A 27,057-nucleotide genomic window follows, 5' to 3' on the forward strand; every position below is an offset into this window, starting at 1 on the left:
CAGAAATTTCAAAATGGGCAGATATGGATAAATTCTTATCCAGCAGATTCCAAACGTTGGAAACTGTGGTAGATATAAGAGGGGATACGGTTTCAAAACCATCTGAGCCACATGCTTCTCGTTCCTCGGCAGATACATCGTCGAAACGATTAGGGTCCTACCAGGCAAGTGTAACAACAGCCAAACCTACGTGTAAGATGTGCAAAAGTCCTGCACATCGAATTTCAAAGTGTGAAAAGTTCTTACGTTTAACACCCAATAAACGGTTTGAACAAATTAAGAGCAGCCGTGGGTGTATAAACTGCCTTTCTGCTGGCCATTCGGTGACAAGGTGCACCAGCCAAATGAACTGTGCCACATGTCATTTAAGACATCATACGCTGCTTCATATTTCGAATCAGCCAAAACCAACAAATACTTCCGACACTATCGGAGCATCTACCTCACGGGAAGTTCAAATACGACGCAATGCTGAAAGAGAAAACGCTCCGATTAATAATGTGAACTCATGTTTCGCAAACACAAATAAAGGGGTATTACTAGGGACAGCTCAGGTCAAGATTCATTTTAATGGTGTTGACTATTCGGCGAGAGCCCTAATAGACTCGGGATCTGAATGTTCATTCATTACCGAGAAACTAAAGCGCAGAATTAATCTGCCATCCAAACACCTGCATGCCCAAGTTTCGGGCATCAATAATACAATGTCTGCACAAGTAAAAGAAGCGTGCAACATACAACTGCGGTCACCAACCGACCCATTAATCGAGATCAATACGATCATGCTGGTTTTACCACAACTGACAGGGAATCTTCCAACTTGCCGAATAAATGCAATGACTAGGCAAGCATTCCCTGACTTAGTACTGGCTGACAAAAGATTCTTTGTCAATGAGCCAGTCGACTTAATTCTGGGCGGAGACATATACCCCCAAATTATGCTAGGCGGTATCAGGAAGGACGTGCTAAACACATTAATAGCACAGGAAACGGTGTTCGGCTGGATTTTGACAGGCCGGACAGATGCGGTTGATACAAATAAGACCCTAGTTTCATATTTCAATGAGGTCACTTTAGATAAACAATTGGCGGCTTTTTGGGAGATAGAGGAAATTCCAAAGAAAAGGAGCATCAATAACGATGACACTTACTGCGAGGAGCTATACAAATCCACAACAGTTCGGAACAACGATGGCAAATACGTAGTCTCCTTACCCTTTAGGAAAGAGTTTAACTTAGGCCCCTCATTAAGAAGTGCGTGCTCTCAATTCTATCGCAACGAGACACGACTTGCGAAAAACCCAGTCCTTCAAACGGAATACAATAGAGTTGTATCCGAATATGAAACTTTAGGGCACATGAAACAAATAGGCAATATTTCGCCAGACTCAAATGACTGTTACTTCCTACCTCACCATGCTGTTATAAAGGAGGGAAGTACAACGACAAAAGTCAGAGTCGTATTTAATGCATCTTGTCCTACCACTAATGGCAAAAGTCTAAATGATGCCTTATATCCAGGTCCGATTCTTCAATCCGACCTGACAGTTCTTATACTACGTTGGCGGCTGTTCAAATACGTATTTAACAGCGACATAGAGAAAATGTATCGCCAAATATGGGTCAATGAAGACCAAACAAAATATCAGCGAATCATATTTCGCAAATGCCCCAAAAACCCAATTAACATTTATGAATTGAAAACGGTAACCTTTGGGGTTAATTGTGCTCCGTATCTTGCGATTCGAACGCTGCACCAACTAGCTGATGACGTGGAGGCATCGCATCCAATGGCAGCAGATATACTGCGAAATTGCATGTACGTTGATGACGTACTCGCCGGTGGACACAGCATCGAAATTGCAATCAAGGCAAGGGACGAAATATCATTGGCATTGCAATCGGCAGGTTTCCCATTGCGAAAATGGACGTCCAACTGCAAGAAAATCCTACAGGGTATACCGAAGCAACACCTATTAAGTGAGGATTTTCTTGAGTTTGAAGACACCAGCATGGTAAAAGCACTCGGTATCAGGTGGAACGCCCATTTCGACTACTTTTACTTCACAGCGAAACCCTTTGACAATAACCACGCCGTAACAAAAAGGTCAATACTTTCTGCGATCGCAAAACTTTTCGACCCTCTTGGCTGGCTGGCACCAGTCGTAATTGTAGCCAAAATAATAATGCAAAATATTTGGTTGGAAGGGACAGGCTGGGATGAAGATGTGTCTGAAACTACTCTACATCGGTGGCAATCGTTCATGACGGACTACGAAAAGATCAACGATATACGCATACCGCGATGGGTTCACTACACATTGAAGGACAATGTCGAAATACATGGATTCAGCGATGCCTCGGAAAAAGCATATGCCGCCACTGTTTTCCTGAGGGAACAAACAAAGGATCAAGTCTTCACCAACCTGTTGATGGCCAAAACGAGAGTAGCCCCGGTCAAAACCATATCATTGCCACGACTGGAACTCTGCGGCGCAGTCCTACTTGCAGAAATTATAGAGTCGGCCATAGAAAATATGCAACTTTCAAACATTAAAGTAACCCTTTGGACAGATTCGACTATAGTACTGGCGTGGATCCGAAAACCACCATGTTCGTGGTCAACGTTTGTGGCACATAGAATAACGAAAATCATCGATAAAGTAGGAGACAAAGTATGGCGGCACGTAGACTCCGCGTCAAATCCTGCAGATTTGGCGAGCAGAGGCCTCTACGCTTCGGACCTAATCAACAATTCTTTGTGGTGGCAGGGACCTTCTTGGTTACAAGAAGACAACGAAAATTGGCCAACACAAGAAGAAGATTACAATACGAATATGGAGGAAAAGAGGGTGAAAGTTCATACAACTTTGGTGAAAAATAACTTTGACATTCTGGATAGGTTTTCCGATTTACCAAGGGCTTTGCGGGTTATATCCTATATTCTTCGGTTTTTCCAGAATACGCACCCAAAAACTAAAGCCTCCGTGAAAAGGGATTCTCATGCGATCGCTCCTGACGAAATAGAAAAAACAACGCGAAGATTGATAACAATATGCCAGAGGCAACATTATCAAGAAGAGTACGCAAACTTGAAGTCAGGAAATCTAATAAATGGGAAGAGTGAGATTCTACCCCTGAACCCATATATAGATGAAGAAGGCATCATTCGAACTGGGGGGCGGACTGGGGCATCGAAAGACATGTCCCATAATGAAAGTCATCCCATTATTCTTCCTTATACTTGCAGGTTATCCAGACTTATCGTCCAATCCTCTCATGAGACCACCCTGCATGGAGGGAACCAGCTGATGCTACGTCATATCCGCACTCAGTACTGGATCCCACGCGTTAAAGTCATGGTAAGGTCGGTTATCCACAACTGTAAAGTCTGCACTATTTACAGGAAGCGGACACAAACGCAACTTATGGGGATCCTTCCGAAAGAGCGCACCACCTTTACTAGGGCCTTCACTAACACTGGGGTAGATTTCGCGGGACCATTCGATATAAAATCCTACAGAGGGAGGGGATGTCGAATTTCGAAAGGATACGTCTGCCTGTTTGTCTGCTTTTCGACGAAAGCCATCCATCTAGAAGCGACAAACGACCTTAGTTCCGGGTCCTTCCTAGCTGCCTTCGCCAGATTCGTATCCAGACGGGGCTGTCCAAAAAACGTTTACTCCGACAATGGTACTAACTTTGTCGGAGCTTCTCGATCTTTACGATCCGAGTTTAAAGCATTTCTGCGTGAAGCAAGGGACGGAACGTTGACTAAATATAGCCATCACATTATAGAATGGCATTTTATACCGCCAAGCGCTCCTCACATGGGAGGTTTGTGGGAAGCGGGGGTAAAAAGTTTTAAGACCCACTTTAAAAAGCTCGCGTCCGATCATAAATATACTCTCGAAGAGTTTACAACCCTCTTATGTCGAATTGAGGCCTGCCTCAACTCGAGACCTCTAAGTCCCTCATCCAACGACCCTTCCGACCTGGAGCCGCTTACTCCAGGCCATTTCCTCGTAGGCGGGCATCTTTTAGCTCCACCTGAACTCGACTGTAGTGAAAACCCTGCCTCCATTGTAAACCGATGGCAAAAGATGAAAGCCCTTCATCAAACCTTTTGCAAAAGATGGAAATCGGAATATCTCACCGAGATCCAGAAAAGGTATAAATGGAAACATCCACAATCCAACGTAAAACCCGGGGACCTAGTCGTCATAAAAGAGGACAGCCTACAACCAAACGAGTGGAGAATGGGGAGAGTCGTCAACACACATCCAGGTTCCGATAACCGTGTACGTGTTGTTGACGTCAATACAATTAAGGGACAAATTACAAGACCAATAGCGAAACTGGTACTACTTCCGCCCAAGGACAACGAAAATGAACTTTAATAGTCCATATTCCTTTATCCCAAAAAACCCAGCTCTCGTTCACCCCGAACGAGGCCAACACACAAATCACCCAGCTCTCGTTCCCCCGAACGAGGCCAACACAACCTAACGCAGACTCACTATCTGCCCCAGAATACAATTGAATTAAAAGTATTTTCGAATATAAAATTAAGATGCACGTCGTAAAGGTGTAAAAGTGCAAATAAATGTTGAACGAGCCGGCCCAATAAAACCGCACGGCGTTCTTTGCCCTAACCCAAATAAGCATGCGTTGCGACAATGTAAAGCATGTGTGCAAACGTCGAATCTAAATGTTACGCAGAACAAAAATTGGAAATCGAGTTAGTTTTTCACGCAGCAAATTCAGCTTGGGTTGCTCTCATGTAACTTGTATGTACATGAGACATTTTTTGACAGAAAATTACTTGCGTGCGTTTATATTGGGTTGGCTGTAAGAAACACAAGGTGGTGTTCTGAATAGCAATCCGGCCTGTTCTGGATTCCGACTCGCTTTGAAGGGTCAGGCGGGGTTGATTCCGAGTCGATTTCTTTTTGGTGTTCTCAGTTCCGATTTAAACAAATCGATTCGAAGCTGATTTCGTATCGTTTTTCATATCGAGTCGATAATAAAGCGAAACAGCTGTTTTTATTTATTTTGGTTTTGGTTAAATTAAAATTGTGCAAAAATTTGAACAAAATGCCAGCACCAATGGTTTTCGGAAATGCAGAGGCAACAAGACAATTGCAATTTTGCATAAAAAAAAAAAAAAAACAAAAAAACGCTAAAGAATCGATCGATCGAAATTGAGAACACGTCACCTTGCTTTCGACCGGAATCGCTTTGCTTGATAGGAGTTTTCAAGTTGAGATTTATTATACTAAATAAAGAAATATTCCGGCAAAACGTTGTAATAAATTTTCCAAATAAAATGAATAACTTAATAAAACTTATTTGTGGGGAAAATAATGTAAGGATCTGTGCTTAATGGGCTAAATACTTTCGATTCCGGAGAACAGGTCCGAATCTCAGTTTGAATATCCTAATATTTTCCACATAAGACAATTAAAAGCGGAACATTAAACTAAAATAAAGTGACTAACACAAAAGGGTATTAACTCAGATTTCTGCACACTATCCTTTGCGCATTGCATTCCAACCAAAGAAATTTGGCAAACTATTTGGAACATACTAGAACCGGGAGACTTGGGTGTTGAAGTATTAAGCATCAAAATCAACATTTCAGACGCTATTTTACAGTTTTTTTAAATAAAATGCATTTTCAAACCCTACTCATACGTACATCTATCTTCAACTTAAGTATGCTTTGTGAATTTATTCAAGAGAGTAGCTAAACCCCTGGAGCCTACTAAAGAATTTGGCATCGCGGACTTCGTTTACTCTTTCAGCAAATCGGGATAAAGAATTTTTGAAAAGAAGAAAAGCTGCACCCATCTCGGGTAACTTAACAACTTGAGGTCAATTTGAAGCATGCCCGACTGGGGCCATTTTATTTAAATTCATGGTTCTTTTCTATTTTTTGGAAAAAAGTTATGCGTAGAGAGCATGTAAAAGGCAAAAAATCAACAAATTCATCTGGCTCAGGATCCTTGCAACGAGATGATGGCGTATCTGAGCAACATTATGGCTCATTGCCGCGAGAGATTTCGAATCTTAATTTACTATTACTCACCTGATCGATATCCATATAATAGCGTCCCTCTTCGACCGCTCCTTGTATATCATAATGCAGCGCTGCAGCTTCTGACGTTGGTACGTTGCCATCGTCGGGCAATAGCGAAAGAGTTGTATGAGTTAGCCATGTTGATTACACAATCTTCCCTCAGAAAAAAAAGAATATAATTATATTAATAAGTCTTCAGTACCTCCATGATGTAATTTTATACACACCTACGCTTCCTTTGTGTGATATCCACCGGCAAATGTAGGACAGACCGGGCTGGGATTGACTCAACCTTCATTATTTGAATTGAATGAGCTCGCGCACGATGACGAGCACCCATATCACGATAACATTGTGTAACTGCACCACCAACGTTCAAATCACGATACTCGCGGTACATGATGTGCGCACCAGAACGCGAATCACAACGCAACCAAATGCCGAAGCTCTTTATTTTGGTTGGAGAAGTCTCATACACCTGTTTCGGCGATACAATTTCACCGATGGTCTTTTTTTATCTAATTCAGCAGTAGTAAAAAGTCGTCACCTTAATTTTTATCAAAATCGCTGGGATTGCAAAATTCGCAGTGATCAGTATCCAAGGCGCCAGGTGCACAATTATGATGATATGCATGTCCGCATAGGAAAATAATAATATCTTTAAGCGGTGCCATATTTTCGTTCGTACTAATAATCGATCGATGACATTTCAAACAATACTCGGAGGCCGAAGCATAACGGCCACGATTTTGTGTATTTACTACTTTTTCATGTTGCTTATAATAGAATTCAAATTGTACTTTTTGCATGCTTTTACGAATTTTCACCTGCAAACGATAATCCCACAAAAGCTTTACTACAGCATTTCGTAAGCCTGGTATACTTTGACCAAGCTTGATTTTTTCAACAACTGCGACTGGATCCACATAGTCAACTATGCCATCCAGCAGTTTCAATACAATTCCCGGATCTTTAACAGACTCATCAATCAATATATTCCATAAGTCCGAGTCGTTATGCTCTTTACAAAACTCAATAGCCATTTCAATATTTTTTATCTTCTCTATAATAATATTTAATGCTTCTATCGGATTACCCATTTGACCCAACAAATACACCATTTCAGGATAGAATAATTCCCGCTTACATACGTCTAATGCTTCTTGCATTGGATAGTGATTTGATTCTTTTAAAAATGGTAATAGTTTTTCACGTTCGTATTTTGCATATAAATTCACTAATTTCCAATGGTATTTGCCACTTTTATCAAATTTATCCAATTCATCCAAATACCAATATAAATACTCTTGATTTTGTTCCAATTGTTGTACAACAATTTCTGGTGAAATTTTATTTTTTTCAAATAAAATCTTAAAGGCACGCTCCCGATCTAACTGTATGAGTGGTATAATCATTTTATGTATTGCATCATAACGATCATAACGTCGTATCATTTAAAATACGTCGGCATTTTGTAACTTTAAGTACATTCTTAATGCACTTTCATAGTCGCGCTTACGAAAATTGTCATGAATTGCATTAATGACCGCAGTGCAATTGTATAAATGTAATGGCCATTCCTTGATAAGATTCAAAAATCCTTTGGCATCGTATTTTAAATACTCATATAGTACCACCTCGTACACATGTGGATCAAGCTTACAATCATCGGCGGTAGGTGGATAAGCGCTAACTGAACGTAATTGTTGGCACCTAACAAATTTGAAAACTTCCTCCTCCCAAAGTGATTTTTATTGCCCAATACGCGCAGACATAATTCCGCAGCTTCGTCGTACTGCTTCTGTACGAGTGGATGATTTATGTACAATTTGGCCACAGACAGCAATGATGTGCTACCGCCATGTGTTGATATAACTTCCATTGCCTCTTCAAATTTACGATGGTCGATCAACCATTTAACTCTGTCCTCTGTTTCATATAGGCTAGCAACAACTATATCCTTTGGTGCAACAATGAAGTACCGATTTTCATCAATGATACAACCCAAACTATAATCATTAACCGTATATTCCTGATAACCACGCAATGAAAGATTGTCAGTACAAATCTCCTCACAAGAATTCAGTTTATGTTCCATAACGCAAAGAACTGGTCTCAATGACGTACGCTCTGCATCCTTTTCTTTCGGGCAACCCAATACCACCAATTGGTTAGATGTAAGTGGCGCCAATCCAGAAATATAGAAGTTTGTTTGAAAAGTTGATATTGGGTCTACTATATAACCGGGCAATTCTCTGGAAGCAACTTCAACTGAATTTCGTCTACGTATAACACAGATGCGTATTGTATCGACCCAACCTATAAGCAACGTAGTTGCATTTGACCAGCGAAAATTACAACGAAAATTCTCCAAGCGTGCGTTAGTTGGTTCTTCCCATTTCATGAGGCCAAGTGAACATTTTTCATTTAAATCATAAACACGTACGCCTAGATAACTGGCCCATGCTATAAAGGATCCATTCCAACATACTGATAGAACGTAGCCTTCGGCGCTATATAAAACAGTTGATTTAAGTTTTTTAAGGAAATTTTTCTCATAAAGCGTTAGTTTATCGTCACCTACAACAAATCGTTATCCAGCCGTTATTTTAGGATCCGGATCCAAAGCGACGGCTTTTATTGATTTACCAAAACTTAAATTTTGATTATTTTCATCGCTGAATATGCCAGTTATATTTACCTTGCCATCATCAGAACAAGTAGCTATGTACTCGGCCTTTGCGTCAACATCTATATTATTGACAGCGACAGTGTGTGAAAATTCGTTTGGTTTATCCCCCGAGAGATGTGAAGTCACTGTATTACCTTGATGGTCAAATAAATAAATACGACCCAGAAAAGTGCCAAACATCAAAAACTTTGGGTGCGCCGCACTACATGTAACCACATCTGTATTAAGCATTTTACGCAAATCATTGGCAATACGATGATACTTAAACTTGGGCTCGATTTCATCTTCAGTACTTTCGGTTTCTGTATCGCTGTTATTAATTGGCTCTTGATCGGCAGCCATACCTGAAATGTGCAAATGAACTTTTTTTGAACTTTTTCAATTAACGCAAGAAGTACCAAAAAACGCGATTTGGCCACAATGTTATCCGGGGCAAAGATACGCATTTCGTACAGTGGAGTTTGTGGCTCCTTCTCGGTTGGCAATTTGCGGCTAAGCACGTCGTATTCCGTCAAATCTCCCTTGGACTTCATTTTGGCAGCGTTTAGAGAAAACGATACGTCACCTTAAACGTTTTTTTGTGCCTCAACGCTTTGTTCACGATATAATGGCTCAGCCGCTTGTTTTAATTGCATGTTGTACCATGACACCTTCAACAGCACTGGATACCTGGAAAGAAAAAGAGAAATAAATTAATAAAAAACCATATTACGCATTATAGAAATTTACTCACCACCGCGTGTTTTATCTCAATGATTTTTTTTTCATTCAGGAAATGAAAAAATTGTAGCAAATGTCAAATGTCTACACTTTACTTCTGACAGTCAATGCATGGCAACACCGACATTAGGCCTCATGCGCAGCAATCATCTCGCGCACTACACGTCACGTACTACATGCCGCACTACACGTCACGCATTACATGCCGCACGACATATCGAGCACAATACGCCACACATGTCGCGTATTACATATCTCGACCAATCATACATTTGGTCGAGATTTAAAATACTTAATCCAACATTATCGACAATACACGTCAAAAATAATGTTGAATGGTGGAAGTGCAACTTTTTAATACCTTTTCAGCCAGGTTTGAAACCGTTCCGTGTGGTGGCAGGCCACTTGTTGTGAAAACAAAGTTCACCACAAATCAAAATAAATCTTTAGGACTACTTTGGCGACAGCTACCGACATAAAATAAATTATAAAATCCCTACAAAATTTGGTCTCAAAACCCAATCACGCCCATGCAAGTGTGACTAGGAATATAACCTATGACCTGGTAAAATGACTAGTCAAATGACGTGGAGTGACGAGAGCGTTTTTGCAGGGATGTACTAGAGGCGCTAAAGCACCAGCCACATCGTATGGATGCGTGCTAAATCCGTTTTTTCTTCGTATTTACTTATGGCCCTTAATTTTTATTTCAATAAAATGTTTTTTTTCTTGCGAAAATATATGAGAGATAATATTTTTTTTGGCTTACGCCACCCAAACAACATTCCGCCAACCTCAATTTGGGTATGATCAATGATATCAATATTCTTTCAGATCATGACCCGCTACCAAACTTTACTGGCCAAGTCAGAGGGAGGCGCAACGCGTTTCGACGTCGCTTGCCAGCTCTGCGGCAGGGACCATAGTCTACGAATCTGTCCCGAATATCGGAAAAAATCTCCAGAAGAGATGTTGCGGGCAGTGCTTTTATATAAGTACTGTCCGAACTGTCTGTCACCCTTCCACCGGGTAAACAAGTGTAGCAGCAAGTATCGCTGCAAGAGGTGCCAAGAGAAGCACCACACCACGCTTCATTTAGATGAGCGTCGGCCGGTATGCGACGAGACAGCCACAAATGGCGACGAGAACACGTCCGACGACGCGTTGTCAATCAACCTATCGGGAACGGCTAAATCCTGGGCTCAGCAGGTGGAGGAGGAAGAAATGGAGGAGGAGAGAGCAAAGGCGGAGGAAGAAATAAGTAAAACGGTGACAACAAGACCGTCAACGGTCAACCATGGGATGCGCAGTTTCCGGCCGCTGTTACAGCATGAAAGAAGCGCGGCGAAAGTAAACAAACGTCGAAACGAACAAAACAACTGGCGGCACCACGACATTGGACTCCAAGGAGGCCCGACCAAGTCATCCAAACGCGGCAGACAGCAGCGGCGAGATAAATCGACGCCATATCATTCTGACGCCCAAAATATGCAAGCACTATCGCGTGGTACACCGGAAGGCTTCCGAAACGGCCGGCTGCTCCCAGCCACTCCAGCGCCCATCATGCGGTCTTTCGTGCCCATTGCGCCGACGGCCATCGTACGCGTCGAATCGCGTGGGCACCTACACTTGGTACGTGCGATCATTGATCCCTGCGCCGCCAGCACCATCGTCGATGCAGAGCTGGTACGCGATTTGCAGTTAGAGCGCCAAGGACTAGGGCAATGTACCCTTATTCTGCGCGGCAAGTTCGGGTCAACGACTCGTGTCACTACCCAAGCCGCCGTGGTCAACGGCCACTATCGGTTGAGTCCGCCATCCAATGTGGATGCAAAGGTTGCCGTTCCATTTGAATTTATGCGGCTTGCAGATCCGCAGTTCTACCGCTCATCGCCAGTTCGTCTTACACTCGGCGCTGATCTATACGCCGAACTGATGGTGAGCGGAACGCCAGCAACAACAGTTGGCGGTCTCCTGACCCAACCGACCGTATTCGGGCTGGTGGTCTCAGGAGCCTGCCAAAAATAGGAGCGTTTCATTAGAACTAAGTAATTACAGCACGGAATTTAAAACCACGTACGTGTATTTAATAACATCTTTTCTTTTTCTTCTCAGGACAACGAGACACGAAGTCCATCGTGCGACGTGCAGTGCTTGCAGTCCGCATCTGCACATCGACATAACGGCTTACTGGACGTGCGATCGCGTGTCATTCCTTTTTTTCCTTTTCATTCTTTTTTTCTTTGTTGCTTACGGCAAGGGGGCCGGTATGTTTAGGCCACAGGCCTAAATATATCTCCCCCCCCCCCCTCGTAACATAACTTTCTTTGTTTTATTTTCTTCGTTACTACCACCCGCATATTCTTGTGATATACACACAGGCATGTGTGAGTGGTAGTACGTATGTGTCTTAGACGTTTACCGCTGTGAGCCCGTGGTACAGCAACTTTGTTGCCGGGAAACCCAACGAAGTGGCTGTATCGTGGGTTCATCGGCTCATGTGGAAAAGAGTCTCGTCCTCTTTTAATCCAGCAGCCAGCAAAGGAACACGTAATCGCCCGTTCACGTAAGTTCAACTTTTCAAAATTATTTTCACATATATATCGTTTTCCACAACATTTGTTAAACCTTTTCTTAACACTTGTTGTATTTATATAAATAAAAGCACTTTGTGAATTCTTTTATTAATACGAAATCCTTTTGGTGTTTTTATTTTCTTCCTTTTTTTTTCGCCTTAACCTAATCTTTAACAAATACGTGGGTGCGCGCCGTTGCCACCACGCATTTGTTCAATAACTTTTGGCAACGCATTAACACTTAAACTCTCCGCCATTAGTTCTTCCTTAGTTTTTACCCTATAATTGAAAATACGTAGCAACACGTAGCAGCTTTATGATGACTCTGTAAAAAGGTGAAATAGTGCTGAAAGGAGAATTGATGGAAATATCAAATGTTAGTATGTGATACTATTTATTTTATAGGAATTCTCCAGATTTGGCCGAAGGACATCTTGCGACCAGTTTCTCTTTCAAATATAAATTAAAAGTACAGACGACGAGCTGGGCTAAAAGGTTGTTCGAATAAATGTATCTATGTGATGCCAACTTTAAAAAAATGCCAATTTATTATGCTATGTAATTAAATAAACTGAAACGAAACTGTCACTGCTGCAGCACAAACTTTTTACTTAGTTCTTGAGAGCGCGTCTATAAGTAATCCAAACAATAAGGATTCAAAAACATATAGAATTAGTATGTAACTAAAGGTGTATAAAGGAATAGCAACAAAAGATAATACTTAAAGAACAAATGCAAAGCGAGCAGCGGAGCCTTCATATAGCTTAGTGGATAAAGGCATCAGGTTAACAGAAATTTTAACGTTGGAGTCCAATACTCAGCTCCCGAAAAGTTAGCCGATGAAGAAGTGAAATTCGCAAACATGTCCTAGTAACTATCGGGCCATTGTAAACTTTGTAATTTTACTCTAATATCAATAATATAAACCACTAGAAGACCCGCCAGACGTTGCCCTGCCCTAAATTTGGTCAATCTGCATACATTTTAATAAACTTGTTCCGTCTGACTCTGCCCTCCCCCCTCTTCACTTTTTCCTAATCCTTTTATTCACTCCTCCCTCCGTCTTTTTCGCTTCATCTATCTCCATTTTCGTCTCATTCTATCTCTTTCTCAATCTCCTTCTCTCTTTTATTTTCTCTTGACTCTAGTCACCCAGGGGTATGAAAATTACCCTTAACTAACGCACTCATCAACAGCTTTCATTTGTTATCCATATTCTATAAACACATTCTAGGGGTACTCAGGCCCACGTTTCGGTATTGACGCGAAGTATAACTTTAGAAAAAACTTTATAAAATGGTTGTGACACCTACCATATTAAGTAGAAGAAAATGAAAAAGTTCTGCAGGGCGAAATAAAAACCCTTAAAATCTTGGCAGGTATTACATAAATAAATAAATTAGCGGTATCCAACAGATGATGTTCTGGGTCACCCTGGTCCACATTTTGGTCGATATCTGGAAAACGCCATCACATATACAACTACCACCACTCCCTTTTAAAACTCTCATTAATACCTTTAATTTGATACCCATATCGTACAAACTCATTCTAGAGTCACCCCTGGTCCACCTTTATGGCGATATCTCGAAAAGGCGTCCACCTATAGAACTAAGCCCCACACCCTTTTAAAATACTCATTAGCACCTTTCATTTAATACCCATATCGTCAAACGCATTCTAGAGTCAACCCTGATCCACCTTTATGGCGATATTTCGAAACGGCGTCCCCCTATTGAACAAAGGCCCACTGCCTTTTAAAATACTCATTAACACCTTTCGTTTGATGCCCGTATTGTACAAACAAAGTCTAGGGCCACCCCTGGTCCACCTTTATGGCGATATCTCGAAACGGCTTCCACCTATGGAACTAAGGATTACTCCCTTTTAAAATACTCATTAACACCTTTCTTTTGATACCCATATTGTACAAACAAATTCTAGGGTCACCCCTGGTCCACCTTTATGGTGATATCTCGAAACGGCGTCCACCTATGGAACTAAGGGTTCCTCCCTTTTAAAATACTCATTAACACCTTTCATTTGATACCCATATCGTCAAACGCATTCTAGAGTCAACCCTGATCCACCTTTATGGCTATATCCCTATATGGCGTCCACCTATAGAACTATGGTCCACTCCCTCATAAAATACTCTTTAATGCCTTTCATTTGATACACATGTCATACAAACACATTCCAGGGTTTCCCTCGGTTCATTTTCCTGCATGGTTATTTTCCCTTATGTTGTCACCATAGCTCTCAACTGAGTATGTAATGTTCGGTTACACCCGAACTTAACCTTCCTTACTTGTTATATATATAGATTTCTATTTTCAACACTTCACTATAATATTAAAACGAAAGGGATTCAAGGGGTTGTGTAGCGCAATATATAGCTTCTCCAACCCAATTGTCAACCTCACCTTCGAGCGGCGAATCCTGTTTCACTAACAGACGAGGCTCTGGCGACCCCTAGCTCCTCATGGAACTTGGGGGTGGGGATGGAGGGATGGCCTGAAGGTTTAATGTGGCCATATAAATCGTTCCCGAGATGGTCGGGCCAGCACCTTAATGGTGCTGTGTTACCGGAGCGTATCGGATCTGTATCCGACAAAGGACCATCACATCGATAACACTCCCCAAAGCCTTCGGGGAGTAACCTAATCGCTACAACAACAACAACAACATTAAAACGAAATGCAGATTTTCGATGCTCTTGAAATTCGGCTTAAAAATTGCACATGGAACAACTAAAATTTCTCCTGAATTAAAAAAAAATGTCATAGTACCTTTCAATCGCAGGCCCCCTCAGAACACTCCCCCCCCCCCCCTTCCCCAACCTTATCGGCGGGCCTGGTGATGTGCTATACTTGATATTATTCACTATAAAATTTTTTATTGATAAACAGGTTGTTTAATTAAACACCCAGCAATTACACGGAAGTATATCCGCACTACCTGAAAATATGAGTGCCACTGCGTATACGTAACATTTTATTATTACGTGTAAACAAATAAAAAAAATTCCAATAAAATAATATTGCGACTATAAACTGAGATATAACCTATCATATCTCTCAATATAGATCAAACTACACACGGGGTGCAAAACAAATTCAAAATAAGTTCAGTAGTTTAGGAGTCCATCGCGGCCGAAAATGTTGTGACACGTGTTTTTATATATTAAGATTGTATAAAGCAATATGAGCATGTCTCGATAATTGAGTACAGAAAAGGTATGCCTATTCTAGTGAAGCGCAGTGTGTTTTTATAGATGCATATGCATAAATATATGTGTCCATTTAAATAAGAATTTGCTAAGGCGTAGAAATTAGCTTAGCTATTTTATCGGCTACTTTCTTTGAACGCCGATCCGATATTATTCAGCTAAAATTTGCAGATATGCATAAAATATTTCTTTTTTATTCAAATACATGCATCTTAGAAGAAATTTTTATTGTGCTTTCTTTCATTGCTTTCACTATTTGCTTATCACATAATAAGAATTTATTAAGAAATCACGTGAACACTCAGAGAAAAATGGCATGCTGAAATGCAGAGTAAGGAGACCATATTTCATATTTTTGCTCATATATGACGAACTAATAAATAAATTAATTTTGTGTGTAATTTGTTTTTCTATGTGGAAAAAAATATGATTAGCCCCCTGGAAAACAAAAAGTTGCCGAAAATAGAAAAGTACCTTAAGCGAATAAAGCTTAACGCTATTAACGCACTAAAATTTATTGAGCTACAGAACTGCATGCAGAACTGACTAGGTTATGTTATGCGAACAGTCGAAGACGAAGAACGGCCAAAAAAGTATTTTAGTCGACACCACAGTTTGGAATCAGAGGAAGGAATTGACCTTCATGTTGTTGGGATGGGCAGGTGGAGGAGGACTTAAATCCTCCCTTGGTGCTCTCAGTGGGCGTAGGTTAGGTTAGGTTGACTGGCCGGTCCATGAGGACTCACACAGACTGAATGAGTCCGTAGTGTTACCAGAAGTTTGTTTTAACGACCAAACTGAAAAACCATATCAAAAACCACGACCTATGTTATAAAATAACTCCGTCCTATTGGAAAATACTAGAAGCTTCCTAGGATTTAAGCCACTTGCTGCTTCTAGATCTGACAGCTGTATCACTCCTAATAGCTGGAGTCTTAGCCTGGCAATCGCAGGGCAAGAGCACAGAACGTGCTCGATCGTTTCCTCCTCCAGCTAGCACTAACCAAACCCAATTTAAAGGCATGTGATACCAGAAGGCAGTGTCCAGTCAAAATACCCGTCATAAGTCTACAGTCCTCTCTTTTTAATGATAGAAGCAACTTTATTAGTCTAAGGTTGTAAGACCTGCACATAATCTTCGACACTTTACAGCCCCGCTCTTGAACCCACGCCTTTCCTGCTTGGTCGAGCCTGTGCACCTCTCGCCTTCGCTTAATTTCGCCCAGTCCAATTGGGACGTCTACGGAGCAAGCTTCAAGGGATGCGCCCTTTTTATCTAGTTTATCCGCTTTTTCATTCCCATCTATTCCCATATGCCCTGGGACCAATATAGATGGGTGTTTCTCCTTGTCCCGATTCTCTCCAGGGACTGCTTACACACTAACACGTATTTAGATGCTGTGCTATGCGAGATTATTGCCCTAATTGCTGACTGTTAATATAAAAGTTAACAAGATTGCAGCTTGGGCTATTTTCTTCCAGGGTTTCTACTGCTTTGGTTACGGCTACTATATCCACTTGGAAAACGCAGCCTGTAGGATCTGTTTATTTCCGGATCAGCACAGTATACCGCAGATCCTACTCTTTCCACTACTTTGGAACCATCTGTGTACACATGTATCGCCTCATCCACCATTTGAGCACCCTTGCGCCACCCGTCCACGTCTCTTGTGGCCTCAAGATCGCCCTCGAAGCGCAGATAGGGAATCTTGTGATTGATGACGCTATACTACTATGGCCATATGGTCGGCGCTCAAGCTGCCCCGAGGCACCGAGCCTGGTTGCACTTGTTAATGATATGTTCTTTGCTACCAGGTCTACAGGTGGAATGTGCAGAATGGCCTACAGTGCAGCCGTCGGGGTTGTTTTCAAGGCTCCCGTAATGCTAAGCATTGATAGTCTGCATACCCCCTCTAATTTCTTGAGGTAAGTTGCTTTTTGTGTGGCTTTTCACCAAACAAGAACTCCATAGTATAGGATAGGGCTTACAATCGCTGTAAAAACCCAACGAGAAAAAGAGGGCGATAATCCCCACGTGCCCACTGTTATTAAAGGTTTTCAAAAAGGTCGTTGACGAACAAAATAAGCTTTATCTTTACATAGAAGAGCTTTATATCATAGTATTTATTTTTCTAAGTGGAATTATAACAAGAAATAGTTTCTATGATATATTAAAATATATATTCCCGAGTTTCACGTTTATACTTTCTAAATTGCGGCAGGAATGACCAAAATCGTCTTATCTGAACGATAGGTTGTATGGGAGATATATGCTGTAGTGGTCCGATCCTACCGGATCCGACAAATGTCTAATATAATACAAAAATACATCCTTGTGCCAAATTTCATTGTTATATCGCAATTTGCATTTAAACAGGCAGACGGACGGACGGACAGAGGACATGGCTATATCAACTCAGTTCGTCGCCCTGATCAATTCGGTACACTTAATGGTGAGTTTATCTTTTATTTTTCTCAACGTTACAAACATCGGACCAAAGTTAATATATCATTTCATGTTCGTGAAAGGTATAATTAACGGATCTTAACAGGATTGAGTTCCTATATTTTCCATATAGCAGAAAATATTTCTAAAAAAAATAGACGAAGTCGACTAAGGACCACGTCCACATTTATTTAAAGACGTTTAAAAGCTCGTAGACGAATAAAATAAACTATACCTTTGAGAAAAATAGCTTAACGTTAACGGTATTTTACTTTCTAAATGGTATTATAACAAAAAGTTAGAAAATATTAAAATTTTTAAAACTGGGCGTGTCACTGCCCTTTTTTTGACTAATATTAATTTTCTGACTAATATAAATTGTGAAAATATTAATTTACATACTCAGCTGAGAGCTGTGGAGGCAAAATAAGGGAAAATCACCATGTAGGAAAATGGACCTATGGTAACCCTGGAATGTGTTTGTATGACATGTGTATCAAATGGAAGGTATTAAAGAGTATTTTGGAAGGGAGTGGGCGATAGTTCTATAGGTGAACGCCTTTTCGAGATATGGGCATAAAAAAGTGGCCCAGGGGTCACTCTACAATGTGTATATACGATATGGTTATCAAATGAAAGGTGTTATTAAGCATTTTAATAGGTGGATGCCAGGGGTGCCCCTGTAATATGTTTGCAGGATATGAGTATCAAATTGAAGATATTAATGAGGGTTTTAAAAGGGAGTGGCTCTTAGTTGTATATGTGAGGCCGTTTTCAAATATCGATCAAAATGTGGACCAGGATGACCCAGAACATCATCTGTCAGCTATAGCTAATTTATTTATACATGTGATACCACTAACAGTATTTCTTCCATAATTCCAAGGGTTTTTGATTTCGCCCTGCAGAGCCTTTTCATTTTCTTCTACTTAATATACATAGTATGTGTCACACCCATTTTACAAATTTTTTTCCAAAGTTATATTTTGCGTCAAAAAACCAATTCCGTCGCCATGTTTCATCCCATTTTTCGTATTTGGTATAGAATTATGGCATTTTTTTTTTTCATTTTTGAAATTTTCGATTTCAAAAAAGTTGGCGTGGTCATAGTTGGATTTCGCCCATTTTTAATACCAAGATAAATGAGTTTAGATAAGTACATGAACTAAGTTTAGTAAAGATATATAGATTTTTTGCTCAAGTTATCGTGCCAACGGCCAAGTGGAAGGACAGACGGTCGACTGTGTATAAAAACTGGGCATGGATTCAATCGATTTCGTCCAGTTTCACAGAAAACAGTTACCGGCGTAGGAGCTATGCTCTCACCAAATTTCACAAGGATAGGTAAATTTTTGTTCGATTTATGGCATTAGAAGTATTCTAAACAAATTAAATGAAAAAGGGCGGAGCCACGCCCATTTTGAAAATTTCTTTTATTTTTGTATTTTGTTGCACCACATCATTACTGGAGTTGAATGTTGACATAATTTACTTCTATACTGTAAAGATATTAAATTTTTTGTTAAAATTTGACTATTAAATTTTTTTTAAAGTGGGCGTGTTTGTTATCCGATTTTGCAAATTTTTATTTAGCACACATATAGTAATAGGAGTAACTTTCCTGCCAAATTTCATTATTATATCTTCAACGATTGCCAAATTACAGCTTACAAAACTTTTAAATTACCTTCTTTTAAAAGTGGGCGGGGCCACGCCCATTGTCAAAAATTTTACTAATTTTCTATTTTGCGTCATAATGCCAACATACCTACTCTATCCGTAGTTGGTAATGAATTATCGCACTTTATCGGTTTTTCGAAATTTTCGATATCGAAAAAGGGGGCGTGGTTATAGTCCGATGTCGTTCATTTTAAATAGCGGTCTGAGATGAGTGCCCAGAAATCGCGTACCATTTCATTAAGAAACCTCAAAATTTACTCAAGTTATCCTGTTTACGGACGGACGGACGGACGGACCTAGCTAAATGAATTTCTTTTTTCGCCCAGATCATTTTGATATATAGAAGTCTATATCTATCTCGATTAATTTATGCCGTTACGGATTACCGTTATGCGAACAAAGTTAATATACTCTGTGAGCTCTGCTCAGCTGAGTATAAAAATATTATTAAACATAAATCAAAAATCGTTAAACCAATCATCACAAAAAAAAAAAAATTCGGCAGAGAGTTTGGCTTTACTAAAGGAATGAGTGAAAGAAAAATTAATGAAACCGGTTAACGAACACGTCCGCTGTTATATAAAGGATGTTTAAAAAGGCTCATAGACGAATAAATGAGATATACTTTTAGCAAAAAGAGCTCAATATCAGGGGTAGTTTACTTTCTAAATGAAATGAAAACAAAATGTTACAAAATGGACTTAGCAATAATTAAAAATAAGAAAAATTAACATATCGTTATAAAACTGGGAACTTTCTTTATAGCAGGAAATATTTGTAGCAAAAATGGACGTGATCGGTTAAGGACCACTTTTATATAAAAATTACCAATTTTATATAGGATTGGAAAGGTAATTTATCTCGAATTAAATGTATAACTGAAACTCACGCTGAATATATAACGTTCGGTTACATACGAGCTTAGGCACCCTTCTTTGTTAATTTTAACACTTGGCAATTTAAAAAAATTTCAATAAAATCAAGTTAAGTTTGGTTTTAGTTATGCACCTTTCGCACTCGAGTAAATTTACTTAAGTGCAATTCAAATTTTTTTTTCCACTATCAGTTGCAGCTTTTTCATCTCATCCGCCAATCTTATATTCTTTCTACCCAATACTCCTTTTCAAAACATTTTTATAACTGCATAGCTTGTATTTGCTGTCGCATAGCTTTGACACATTTTCAAAGGATTTGAAACGTCTTTGCGCCGCTTACCGTTTTCAACAAATGTTTTCAAATTTTTTTTACGATAAAAGCAATGCTGCCGATAATACGAAACCATCTTCAGCCTCATTGAGCGCACTTGGCACTCAACAAACGATGAACTTGACAAATTTTCACGCTGCAACATGACGCCTACACACTGACATACATACAAATTTGTATGATACAATATTTCCATTTTACACGAAAACTTACTTAGTTGTTTACATGTATTGGATGTGTATACATATTTATAAATTCGAGACAAACACATTTACATTGGCGCACTTTTACCGTAAAAGGGTAAGGATGAGCAGTATGTGAGCGCCTAAAAGTAGGCTACGTAGCTGGGAGTTTAATGCTAATGCATTTTTCCATATTTCTTCACGCACACTAAAACAAATGCAAATCAGCTGTTTGGAAGTGCTTTGCTGTTGTTTGTTTATTGTTAAAACGAATGTGTGAGTGTGTGCATTGATGTAGATGAGTTTATTTGTTTTGCCAGCAGCTAGCAAATGAATTTGTAAACATACTTATCGTGCAAATATGAAAGTGTCCTTTCACACCGGAGCTTGTGCGCCTACTAGCGCTATACCGTAAGTATATATATTTACATAAGTGCGATCCTGCTGCCTTTTATATTTTTTCCTTTACATAACATTATTATAAGTCTCCTATTTAAATTTTCATCAATTTTTTTCCTATGTAAACTTATGTGACGTCAGAATTATTTGCTATGCACAACGTGGTGATGTCCATAAACACAAGCGAAATCTTCTTTATATTCATACATATATGCTAAGTATGTAGTTGTTGTAACTGTTTTCTTTAAGCATATGTGGAAGTTAATGCCAAGGATATGCAAAGGCCTGAAAATATGTCAAATAAAGTCGGACATTGACATAGAAAAGCACATAGAAACTTACATTCGAGAGAACAAATAACATTAAAAAGGCTATAAGTTCAATAGGGATTTTTCAATTTGTAAAACGGACTTTTTGGAGGCGCTCTTAGAACAACGCCAAGCGAAGCTCTTCAGATCATTCTTCATATCCTTTCCTTGCACTTAGAAGGATATCGAGCCCCTCTACGTTTAGGAGTGTTAAATAGATGGACTACTAGAAGCACAGGCCAATCTATCATGCTAAAAAGATATTGTTATCTTATTCGAGGCACAGGCCGATGCACGGCCATAACAGTTGTGGAGAGCAATTGCATGGTGAAAATTTCCAGCAGGCCGACGGCTCTATGTTTAGCAGCAGGGTTGGGGAAGAGAAGTATCACCTTTCATGGAAGCTGTAGCTTAGATAAGAAAACACACCATTGGCGAGGAAACCTATATACTAAGCGACAGCCAAGCGTTCGTAAAATACTTTGGCTCTTATTCATTAATTTCTGAGCTAAACATAAACTTTCGCCGATCACTTAAGATGATCGCCAAACAGAATTGTGTACCCTTCAAATATGTAAGTCCCAGACACAGAGGCGTTGAGGGAAATTGTATTGCAGATAAACATGCTTGCCAGTATCTTCAAGCCAACGAAAGATGTCTACAAAATCCAGATTTTCGGATATCAATGCAAAGCTGGCTAGACTAGGATCTTAAGAGATCCCGTCACGATTTAATGTCTACATGTGGAAGTGTAATTTCTCGTTACTCTCTTATTGACCGGCATGCTATAAGAGTAGTTAAGACGGCGAAAAGAAGAATCGGTGCATAACCTCATCTGCAACTGCCCGGCGTTTAGTGGTGCTAGATAGCGCTGCATGATATCAAGGACTTAGTTGTCTTTATCAGATTCTTGAAATGCTTTTTGAATTTAACGCAGCTCTCTGCCTTTGCGCTCCTGCAGGTTTGCTGACCTATCAATAAAGACGTGAAATAGACCGAATTCGTCCACAGTGCTATTAGAGTTTGTTTGACAACCTTATTGAAAAACCCTGCTTAAGTACCAGGACTTATGTTTCAAAATAGCTAAAGGTTTTCTAACATCGCGCTTAATAGCTGCTCAAAATCTGGCAACTCTGGCCCCCCACTAGCTGTAGTTTTGATCTCTCGAACGCAGTACACACTTCCTACATCTGCTGTTATTGACAAAGCCTAACCTTTAAGCATGTGGCGCCAGAAGGTAGTATCGATTTAACATGCCTATTATTAGTTTTTAATTTTCTCTCTTACGCTTCCTCCAGAATTTCTGTTGCTTTCCTCACGGCTAAAATTTCCGCCTGAAAGGCACTACAGTGATATGACAGACTGCAGGATCTACTTATTTCTGGATTTACGCAGTAAAGAGTAGTCCCGAATCCTTTCGTTAATATTGGAACCATCGATATTTTCTGGCGTTTTCACATCTTTGCGCGAACCCTTCGGCTCTATTGTGGCCCCAAGTCATAGAAAGCTCAGGCATGGGACCATATAGTCAAGCTCTTCTATAGTTCTTCCGAAGGTAAGCATAAAACTTGAAACTTGAAATTTTAAACTTAAATCCAAAATCTTAGAACATAAAATTTTTAATTTTGGTTGAGCAAACAATAAACTTTTAAACTTAAACCTTAAAACATAAAAAAATAATTAAAATTCAAAACTGTAAACTTTAAACTTAAAGCTTAAATCTTAAAACTTGAAACTTAAATCTTAAATATTAAAAATTAAAACCTAAAAATTAAAACTAAAAACTTAAAGATTAAAACTTCAAATTCAAAACTTAAAACTCGAAACTTGTAACTTAAAACCTCAAACTTAAAACTTACAACCTTAATCCTTGGATCTAAAACCTAAACCTTTTAATTTAAAACTTAATATAGGTTTTTAAATATTATAACCTAATACTTAAACCATAAAACCTAAACATTGAAACTTAAAACTAGAACTTTAAACTTTAAATTTTAAACTTAAAACCTAATACTTAAAACCGAAAACTTGAAACTAAAATCCCAAAAGTTAACTAAAAGCTTGGAACTTAAATTTTAAAACTTAAAGCTTAAAACTTGAAATTTTAAACTTTAGTGTTAAAACTTAATACCTAAAACTAAAACCTAAAACTTATAACATAAACCTTAAAACTTGAAATTTCAAACTTTCAGCTTCAAACTTTTAAATTTATACTTAAAGCTTAAAACCTACTTCAAGCTTAAAACCTAAAACTCAAAACTTTAAACATAACACGTAAAATCTAAAGCTTAAACTTTAAAATTAATATCGCAGACGAAAAAATAAAACTTAGAATTTAGAAACGAAAAGTTTAACTGAAAATCAACAAATTGAAGAGCGAAGATAAAGAAAAAAGTAGGATTAAATACAAAAAACTTTTTTTTTTAATTATTTGATAAACAATTTATTTTTGAATTAAATTTGAATTTAAAAATTTTTGTTTTATATAAACAATTTTTTTTGAATAAACATTAGGCACAAAAATGACATAGGACTAATCGCATGTGACTTATAAATCGCATGTTACTTGCTCTCAGCAAAGAATATATCACATTGGAAAAACTTTTTTGTAGGAAAACTTATAACTTAAACTTATAACTTCAAACTTGAAATTTTAAACTTTAGTCTTAAACCTTAATACTTAAAACTTTAAACCTTATACTTATAACTTTAAACTTGAAACATAAAACCTAAAACTTGAAATAAAAACTCAAAACTTATAACATAAACCTTAAAACTTAAAACTTTAAGATTTAAACTTTTAAATTTGCGCTTAAAGCTTAAAACCTAAAACTCAAAACTTTAAACTTAAGACTTAAAACATAAAGCTTAAAATTAAAAATTAATATCGAAGAAGAAAAAATAAAACTTAAAAATTAGAAACGAAAAGTTTAAGTGAAAATCAACAAATTCAAAAGTGAGAACAAAGATAGGATTAAGAACAAAAAACTTTAAATATTTTTTTTCAATTATTTGTTAAAAAAAAATTTATATTTGAATTAAATTTGAACTTAAAAATGACATTTGACTGCTTATAAATCGCATGCTACTTGCTATCAGCAAAGAATGTTTCACATATATGACACTTTTTTGTAGCAAGCATAATTGCGGTGCTTTTGCGCAACAATAATTACGAGCGGAAGCTGAGAGCGAATCGCGCGCAGAGAGTCGTTGTTAATATGAAAGATAAAGCTCAAGCAATCCAAGGAAAGAAACTAAGATAAAAAATCTTTTATTTTGTTATTTCTTCTTGTTCTACACAGCAGCTTCACAACAATAACAAGCCAGCAACAACAAAACGCAGACGCATCAACAAACAACTATCAACAAAACAAAGCTTCGTCTGCGACGCCGGAACATATGAAAAATGTTGGCGGTTCTCCAGTTGATAAGAAACGACAATCGTTTGCTATGATGTAGTTGTTGGTGCAATATTTTTTGCATTTAATATTTCAAGATTTTAGAATACGCTCTCTCTTACTCACTTGCAATGACGCACGTTTATTTAGTCTAAAATGTATGTACCGAATAATGGATGCTGACTACAGTCAACCTACTGTGCTCTACCTCTCTTTTTGTAGACTTTTTTCATGCTCTCACGCATACATGCCTTTTATGTCGATGTAGCATCCTTACATACATACAAACAAATACATTGACGCTTATCTGAATTATTTGTAACAATGCTTTGTTTAGTTTGTTGGTCAGTTGCATGCTGCCGATGCTTAATCGGTAGGTAGTTTGAGACTAAGATGCTTTTCATGGAGCACTGCTGCTGATGTTGTTGTTTGCTTAATTTCTTGTAACATTTAGTTAACAGCGAACTTTAAATTGAAACGGACGTGTGAAGCGGTTAAAATAATTATTGTTGTGGCAGAAAAAATCGTAGAATAGTCAAAAAGCTTGACTTTGATTTGCCAAAGAAAAAGAAGTTGACAAATTAAAAATAATTGATCTATTAAGTGAACTAAGTATTTACTCAAAGTGGATAAAATTTGGTTATAGCATATGTGAAAATTTAAAACAAGCATATGTAAAATAAAAAGTTTAAAAGTCCTTTCCTCGGTTTTACGGTCGCTGATACTATAAGTGCGTGTGTGTTTAAATGGCAAGGTCCTTAAACCATTCAATGCAGTGACTGAAAAGTTTGAATGAAAAATATAACTCAGTATGCTATGTTTGCTTATCTAAAGTTCAATCTCAAAGACTCAACATAAGAGATTTTTTTTTTAATTTATTAGAGAAAATTTAAAAATTAGCACGCGGCGATGGTTACTAGACCAACTTTCTGAATTTCGCTTCGTCATCAAAATTTTGAACTCGAGTTCAGCTGTATGCATACTGATGTTAAGTCATTTACACATTCAGCCATTTGAATTCCCCGCTTCAGCTTTGTAATTTCACTTTAATACTTACATTTTAAGGCTCGTTCAACAGTACTTGGCATTGAATTTAATATCTCTGTGTTATTAGAAATGATTGCGCTGTTGAACATTATATCAATATTTTTGGTATGTATTTGCCTGATAGGCCCGGAGATAGGCTCACGAACCAAAGAAAATTCCACACAATTTTGGGTTAAACATATGATATATATGTTCTTTTCCTTGTGTTCCTTTTTTTATTTATATATGTACTAAAGTGTGTATAAAAAAATAATAAAATCACAAAGAGTGCAACGGGGCATTCAAATGGCTGAGTGAATAGATTTGCCAAAGAAAAAGAAGTTGACAAATTAAAAATAATTGATCTATTAAGTGAACTAAGTATTTACTCAAAGTGGATAAAATTTGGTTATAGCATATGTGAAAATTTAAAACAAGCATATGTAAAATAAAAAGTTTAAAAGTCCTTTCCTCGGTTTTACGGTCGCTGATACTATAAGTGCGTGTGTGTTTAAATGGCAAGGTCCTTAAACCATTCAATGCAGTGACTGAAAAGTTTGAATGAAAAATATAACTCAGTATGCTATGTTTGCTTATCTAAAGTTCAATCTCAAAGACTCAACATAAGAGATTTTTTTTTTAATTTATTAGAGAAAATTTAAAAATTAGCACGCGGCGATGGTTACTAGACCAACTTTCTGAATTTCGCTTCGTCATCAAAATTTTGAACTCGAGTTCAGCTGTATGCATACTGATGTTAAGTCATTTACACATTCAGCCATTTGAATTCCCCGCTTCAGCTTTGTAATTTCACTTTAATACTTACATTTTAAGGCTCGTTCAACAGTACTTGGCATTGAATTTAATATCTCTGTGTTATTAGAAATGATTGCGCTGTTGAACATTATATCAATATTTTTGGTATGTATTTGCCTGATAGGCCCGGAGATAGGCTCACGAACCAAAGAAAATTCCACACAATTTTGGGTTAAACATATGATATATATGTTCTTTTCCTTGTGTTCCTTTTTTTATTTATATATGTACTAAAGTGTGTATAAAAAAATAATAAAATCACAAAGAGTGCAACGGGGCATTCAAATGGCTGAG

General features: G+C 38.4%; 1 protein-coding gene and 1 pseudogene across 13 annotated transcripts in view; one reads left to right on the plus strand and one right to left on the minus strand.

Moving 5' to 3' along the window:
• The window catches only part of LpR1 (Lipophorin receptor 1), a 1,438,611-nt gene that overhangs the window by 797,484 nt on the left and 614,070 nt on the right, over positions 1-27,057 (plus strand). For 2 of the 13 annotated variants that reach the window (XM_067758149.1, XM_067758164.1), the window contains exon 1: positions 26,260-26,525. The exons of 9 other annotated variants lie outside the window; for them this stretch is intronic. The gene's annotated coding sequence lies outside the window, so the exon portion shown is untranslated. Of the gene's footprint in view, positions 1-26,259; positions 26,526-27,057 lie in introns of those variants that run through there. 2 more of the 13 variants (XM_067758154.1, XM_067758169.1) reach the window with 2 other exon arrangements.
• LOC137234634 (vacuolar protein sorting-associated protein 41 homolog) lies at positions 261-9,537 on the minus strand (annotated as a pseudogene).

This window comes from Eurosta solidaginis, chromosome 1, assembly GCF_040869045.1.
Source record: "Eurosta solidaginis isolate ZX-2024a chromosome 1, ASM4086904v1, whole genome shotgun sequence".
In the NCBI taxonomy this organism is placed as follows: domain Eukaryota; kingdom Metazoa; phylum Arthropoda; class Insecta; order Diptera; family Tephritidae; genus Eurosta; species Eurosta solidaginis.